General features: G+C 39.9%; 1 non-coding gene across 1 annotated transcript; it reads right to left on the bottom strand.

The window, feature by feature from the left end:
* Nucleotides 1–5,439: 5,439 nt before the first annotated feature.
* On the bottom strand, nt 5,440–5,547 carry LOC130971805 (small nucleolar RNA R71). The gene has a single exon (XR_009083014.1). It is a non-coding gene; the product is annotated as a small nucleolar RNA R71 (small nucleolar RNA).
* Nucleotides 5,548–6,640: the final 1,093 nt, after the last annotated feature.

Genomic DNA, 6,640 nt, shown 5'->3' with positions numbered 1-6,640 from the left:
ATATGAGCAGGGGTGTAACACCCTACCATACAGAGTCTTATGCTTAAGTCATAATTCAGAGATGGCAAGGTATTACGACCTCTAAAATAAAAATTAGTACGTATAGTAGTATGAATGATTGATTATAACTAGGAGCCTTTGTAGAAAAAGGGGTAGACAAAAATCGCAACTCGAAAACGCAACACTCCGATCGATAACGTAACGAACGAGGATAAACCAACGCGAGATTATATATATACAAGGGAGTGTCAAAAACAGGAATATCAAGACTCAAAATCCGGCTGCGAAGATAACCGGTCCGAGCATAGCAATGTATACATATGATAAAATAAGGAAAACCCCAAAGGAAACCCAAAGGGACACAAATACATAAAACCTATTCTCCAAAAATCTCCCATAAGAGGAGTCATCACAGTATGTATTATTTAATGGAGATAAAAGTATCTAAGCAAAACATATAAACTAAACAGAGTCCCCAAGAACAAGGAATCTTCGCGAATCTAGAAGTCTCCAGCATGCTTCAGCGGGAAACCTCACGTCCTGCATCTGAAAACCACAAAATCCGCATGGGTGAGAACCAGAGGTCCCCAGCATGGTAACAGCTTCCACATATATAATACATAATAATAGAGGAAAGCTAAAGGCAATCCTAGAACTTCCTCCAGATAATATCAAGCTTATAAACAAGCTAAACCGTATAAGGGCATCTGACTAAAGATTCTTCAGTCTAACTAATACTTCCCTTTCCAATTCCTTCAAACCTCCCAACCACCAGCAGGAGTATATTATAGCAAACACAATTATATCAGACAAAGAATATACAAATAGGAGCAGTTAAGACATTTAGACAATTAGCAAGTAATATGCAGTCAAATAGGCAATCTCAAACAATTCACATAGTATGCATATGATGAATGCCTGTCCCTAGTGGCCGATGATATCATCTTGTCGGTTATAGAGCCAACCCGACAAGTCCTGGTCGCTAACCATTGGACAGTCCCTCTGTCGCGCATCCCCAACTCGAGTTATACTCGTTATAAACTTGATCATAAACATGATCCATATCCATCACCCTCACTGGTGAATGTTTCGGGGGCGAGCTCATCCGGGTCTTTTGCAGTGCCCGGCCACACTTACGACATAGGGTCAACAGAGTCTCGAGCCTCCACCTGGAGCACGTGGTGGCTAGCCACTGCTTCCTCCCAGGGATCTCGTGACTCTGATAGTGGAAGTACAAATCTCAATTATCAATAATTCAGCATAAACATGCATGAATTCTCATCCATGGATCAACATCCATATCAGCCATCCGGCTCACGGTTCAGTCCAGAACCAGCCAATATTCATATCATACACAGCCTTTCCGGCTCATGGTTAAATCCATAACCAGCTATCCGGCTCACGGTTAAATCCATAACCAGCCGTTTCATTAACAATTATAGCCTTTCGGCCCATGGCATAACAAGCACTTCCACCACCATCCTCCGCATCTCACATAATCATCTTGATCCTCATTGATCATTCATTTTTCCCTTGCTTCACTCGCAAGTTACCTCATTCACTAGCCCCTTTTTAATAGCTAGGTGATGAGCGGATAATTTGTACACTTTTTGGCATTGTTTTTAGTATGTTTTTAGTATCTTCTAGTTAGTTTTTAGTATATTTTTATTAGTTTTTAGTTAAAATTCACTTTTCTGGACTTTACTATGAGTTTGTGTGTTTTTCTGTGATTTCAGGTATTTTCTGGCTGAAATTGAGGGACCTGAGCAAAAATCTGATCCAGAGACTCAAAAGGACTGCAGATGCTGTTGGATTCTGACCTCCCTGCACTCGAAGTGGATTTTCTGGAGCTACAGAAGCCCAATTGGCGCGCTCTCAACGGCGTTGGAAAGTAGACATCCTGGGCTTTCCATCAATATATAATAGTCCATACTTTGCCCAAGATTTGATGGCCCAAACCGGCGTTCAAAGTCACCTCAAGAAATTCCAGCGTTAAACGCCGGAACTGGCACCTAATTGGGAGTTAAACGCCCAAACTGGCACTAAAGCTGGCGTTTAACTCCAAGAAGAGTCTCTACACGAAAAAGCTTCATTGCTCAGCCCAAGCACACACCAAGTGGGCCCGGAAGTGGATTTTTATGTCATTTACTCATCTATGTACTAGTTTTCTATAAGTAGGACCTTTTTACTATTGTATTTAGAGAGACTTTTGGTAGCTATCTTTGTTTTATGCTATCTTAGACCTTTGGGAGGCTGGCCATTCGGCCATGCCTAGACCCTGTTCTTATGTATTTTCAACGGTGGAGTTTCTACACACCATAGATTAAGGTGTGGAGCTCTGCTGTACCTCGAGTATTAATGCAATTACTATTGTTCTTCCATTCAATTCCGCTTGTTCTTTATCCAAGATATCACTTGCTCTTCAACATGATGAAGGTGATGATTGACGCCCATCATCCTTCTCACCCATGAACAAGGTGACTGACAACCATTCTTGTTCTACAAGCATCTGAGGCTTAGTGAATATCTCTTGGATTCTTTAACCGGAATCCTCGTGGTATAGGCAGGACTTGATGGCAGCATTCAAGAGAATCCGGAAGGTCTAACCTTGTCTGTGGTATTCTGAGTAGGATTCAATGATTGAATGACTGTGACGTGCTTCAAACTCCTAGCAGGCTAGGGCGTTAGTGACAGACGCAAAAGTATCAATGGATATTATTCCGGCCTGACCGAGAACCGACAGCTGAATTCCGCTATGCCGTGACAGGACATATGCAATCGCTTTCACTGAGAGGATGGGAGGTAGCTGCTGACAACAGTGAAACCCTACACGAGCTTGCCATGGAAAGGAGTAAGAAGGATTGGATGAAGGCAGTAGGAAAGCAGAGAGACGGAAGGGAAGGCATCTTCATACACTTGTCTGAAGCTCATACACCAATGATATGCATAAGTATCACTATCTTTATCTTTTATATTATTTTCGTTCATCACCATATACATTTGAGTTTGCCTGACTAAGATTTACAAGATGACCATAGCTTGCTTCAATGCTAACAATCTCCGTGGGATCGACCCTTACTCACGTAAGGTATTACTTGGACGACCCAGTGCACTTGCTGGTTAGTTGTGCGAAGTTGTGTAATGCCATGGTATTGAGCTACCACGTTTTTGGAGCCATTACCGGGGATTATGAGAGTTGTGAAAAAGTATTGTTCACAATTTCGCGCACCAAGTTTTTGGCGCCGTTGCCGGGGATTGTTCAAGTTTTGAGCAAGCTTTTGGTAACAATGCCTGGGATTGTTCTAGTTTGGACAACTGACGGTTCATCTTGTTGCTTAGATTAGGTATTTTTTTTTCGAAATTCTTGAAGATGAATTCTAGAGTTTCATGATGATTTGTTGAAATCTGGCTGGCTGAGAAGCCATGTCTAATCTGATTGGACCGAGGTTTCAACTTATCACCACAAGAGCTTGTTGATCTTCATCAATTTTGCTTTTGGAGCAGTGATCCGCTAAGGCTTGGCTGACCTTTGGTCATGTCTAGTGTTTTGGACCGAAGCTTTCTTTGAAAGCTTGGCTGGCTGTGAAGCCATGTCTAATTCCTGGACCGGAGTCTTAGACTAGCATTGCACTGATTCCTGGAATTCTCATTAAGAATTTTGATACCTTTTTCCACCTAATTTTCGAAAAACACAAAAAAATTACAAAATCATAAAAACCAAAAAAAATATTTGCTGCTTCTTGCTTAAGTCTAGTGTCTCATCTTAAGTTTGGTGTCAATTACATGTATTCATTCATGTGTCTTAAGGATCTTCAAGTAATTTTTGATGATTTCTTACTCTGATCTTTGAATTCTTTTGGCTTGAGTGTTTATGTGTCTCATATAGTGTTAGTAGTGTACAAACTGCTAAGTTTGGTGTCTTGCATGCATTGTTATTTGATTCTTGTTGCATTTTGATTATTAAAAATCCAAAAATATTTTTAATTTGTGTCTTTTCAAGTCAATAATACAAAGAATTGAAGATTCAGAACATACTGCAGAGGAATTATACAGAAAAAGCTGAGCATTCAAAAATGCCCAGTGAAGAAGGCAGACTGGCGTTTAAACGCCAGCCAGGGTACCTGGTTGGGCGTTTAACGCCCAAAAAGGTAGCATTTTGGGCGTTAAACGCCAGAATGTATACCATTCTGGGCGTTTAACGCCAGGATGGTGCTAGGGGGAAGATTTTGTTTCCAAATCAATTTTTTTTCAAGTTTTCAAAGTTTTTCAAAACCAAATCTTTTTCAAATCATATCTTTTCAATCAAATGTTTTCAAAATCAATTTCTTTCCTTTTTCAAAGATACTTACTAACAATTAATGATTTGATTGAACATTTTTTGCCTTTTCTATTAAGGAAGGTTTTATGTTTGAATCATATCTTTTCTTGTTAGGTAAGTCATCAAATTTTTTAAAAAAATCACATCTTTTCAAATTGTTTTCAAATCATATCTTCTCAATCACATCTTTTTAAAACCATAACTTTTCAATCAAATCTTTTTAACCTCATATTTTTTTTATAGTTTTCAATCAAATCTTTTTAATTTTTAATTTCAAAATCTTTTTCAAAAATCACTTGATTTCTTTTTCACTTTTGATTTTCGAAAATTATCAATCAAACTTTCAAAATGTTTTCAAAATCTTTTAATTGAATTTTCGAAAATTCTCTTCCCTCCTTCTTACATCCTTCTATTTATGGAGTACTACTCCTTCTTAATGCACAATTCGAACTCTAACTAATAAAGTTCAAATTCTTCTTCTCCTTCTTCTTACTATTTTTCTTTTCCTCTGACACTTCAAGGAATCTCTATACTGTGACATAGAGGATTCCACATTTTCTTTTTCTCTCCTCTTTCATATGAGCAGGAGCAGAGACAAAGGCATTCTTGTTGAAGCTGATCCTGAACCTGAAAGGACCTTGAAGAGAAAGCTAAGAGAAGCTAAAGCACAACTCTCTCTAGAGGACCTGACCGAATTCTTCAAGGAAGAAGAACACATGGCAGCCGAAAACAACAACAATGCCAACAATGCAAGGAAGGTGCTGGGTGACTTCACTGCACCTACTCCTGATTTCTATGGGAGAAGCATCTCTATCCCTGCCATTGGAGCAAACAACTTTGAGCTTAAGCCTCAATTAGTTTCTCTAATGCAACAGAATTGCAAGTTCCATGGACTTCCAATGGAAGATCCTCATCAGTTCTTAGCTGAATTCTTGCAAATCTGTGACACAGTCAAGACTAATGGGGTTGACCCTGAGGTCTATAGACTGATGCTATTCCCTTTTGCTGTAAGAGACAGAGCTAGAATATGGTTGGACTCTCAACCTAAAGAAAGCCTGGACTCTTGGGAAAAGCTAGTCAATGCCTTCTTGGCAAAGTTCTTTCCACCACAAAGATGGAGTAAGCTTAGAGTGGAAGTCCAAACCTTCAGACAGAAGGATGGAGAATCCCTCTATGAAGCTTGGGAAAGATACAAACAATTAATCAGAAGATGTCCTTCAGACATGCTTTCTGAATGGAGCATCATAGGTATTTTCTATGATGGTCTCTCTGAACTATCCAAGGTGTCTTTGGATAGCTCTGCTGGAGGATCTCTTCATCTGAAGAAGACGCCTGCAGAAGCTCAAGAATTGATTGAAATGGTTGCAAATAACCAATTCATGTACACTTCTGAAAGGAATCCTGTGAACAATGGGACTGGTCAGAAGAAAGGAGTTCTTGAGATTGACACTCTGAATGCCATATTGGCTCAGAACAAGATATTGACTCAACAAGTCAATTTGATTTCTCAAAGTCTGTCTGGAATGCAAAATGCACCAAGCAGTACTAAGGATGCTTCCTCTGAGGAAGAAGCCTATGATCCTGAGAACCCTTCAATGGAAGAGGTGAATTACCTAGGAGAACCCTATGGAAACACCTACAATTCTTCATGGAGAAATCACCCAAATTTCTCATGGAAGAATCAAGAGAGACCTCAACAAGGTTTCAATAACAATAATGGTGGAAGAAACAGGTTTAGCAATAGCAAGCCTTTTCCATCATCTTCTCAACAACAGACAGAGAGTTCTAAGCAGAATACTTCTGACTTAGCAACAATGGTCTCTGATCTAATAAAGACCACTCAAAGTTTCATGAATGAAACAAGGTCCTCCATCAGAAATTTGGAAGGACAAGTGGGACAGCTGAGCAAGAAAATTACTGAACTCCCTCCTAGTACTCTTCCAAGTAATACAGAAGAAAATCCAAAAGGAGAGTGCAAAGCCATAAACATGGCCGAATATGGAGAGGAAAGAGAGGAGGAGGACGCCACTGAGGAAGACCTCTGTGGGCGTGTACCAATCTCCTCTGAGTTCCTCAATGAGGAACCATGGGAATCTGAGGCTCAAAATGAGACCATAGAGATTCCATTGGACTTACTTCTGCCATTCATGAGCTCTGATGAGTATTCTTCCTCTGAAGAGGATGAGTATGTCACTGAAGAGCAAGTTGCTAAATACCTTGGCGCAATCATGAAACTGAATGACAAGTTATTTGGAAATGAGACTTGGGAGGATGAACCACCCTTGCTCACCAAAGAACTGGATGACTTGTCTAGGCAGAAAC

The sequence above is a fragment of the Arachis stenosperma genome, chromosome 3, assembly GCF_014773155.1.
Source record: "Arachis stenosperma cultivar V10309 chromosome 3, arast.V10309.gnm1.PFL2, whole genome shotgun sequence".
In the NCBI taxonomy this organism is placed as follows: domain Eukaryota; kingdom Viridiplantae; phylum Streptophyta; class Magnoliopsida; order Fabales; family Fabaceae; genus Arachis; species Arachis stenosperma.
This window is presented reverse-complemented; position numbering and strand designations above follow the sequence as displayed.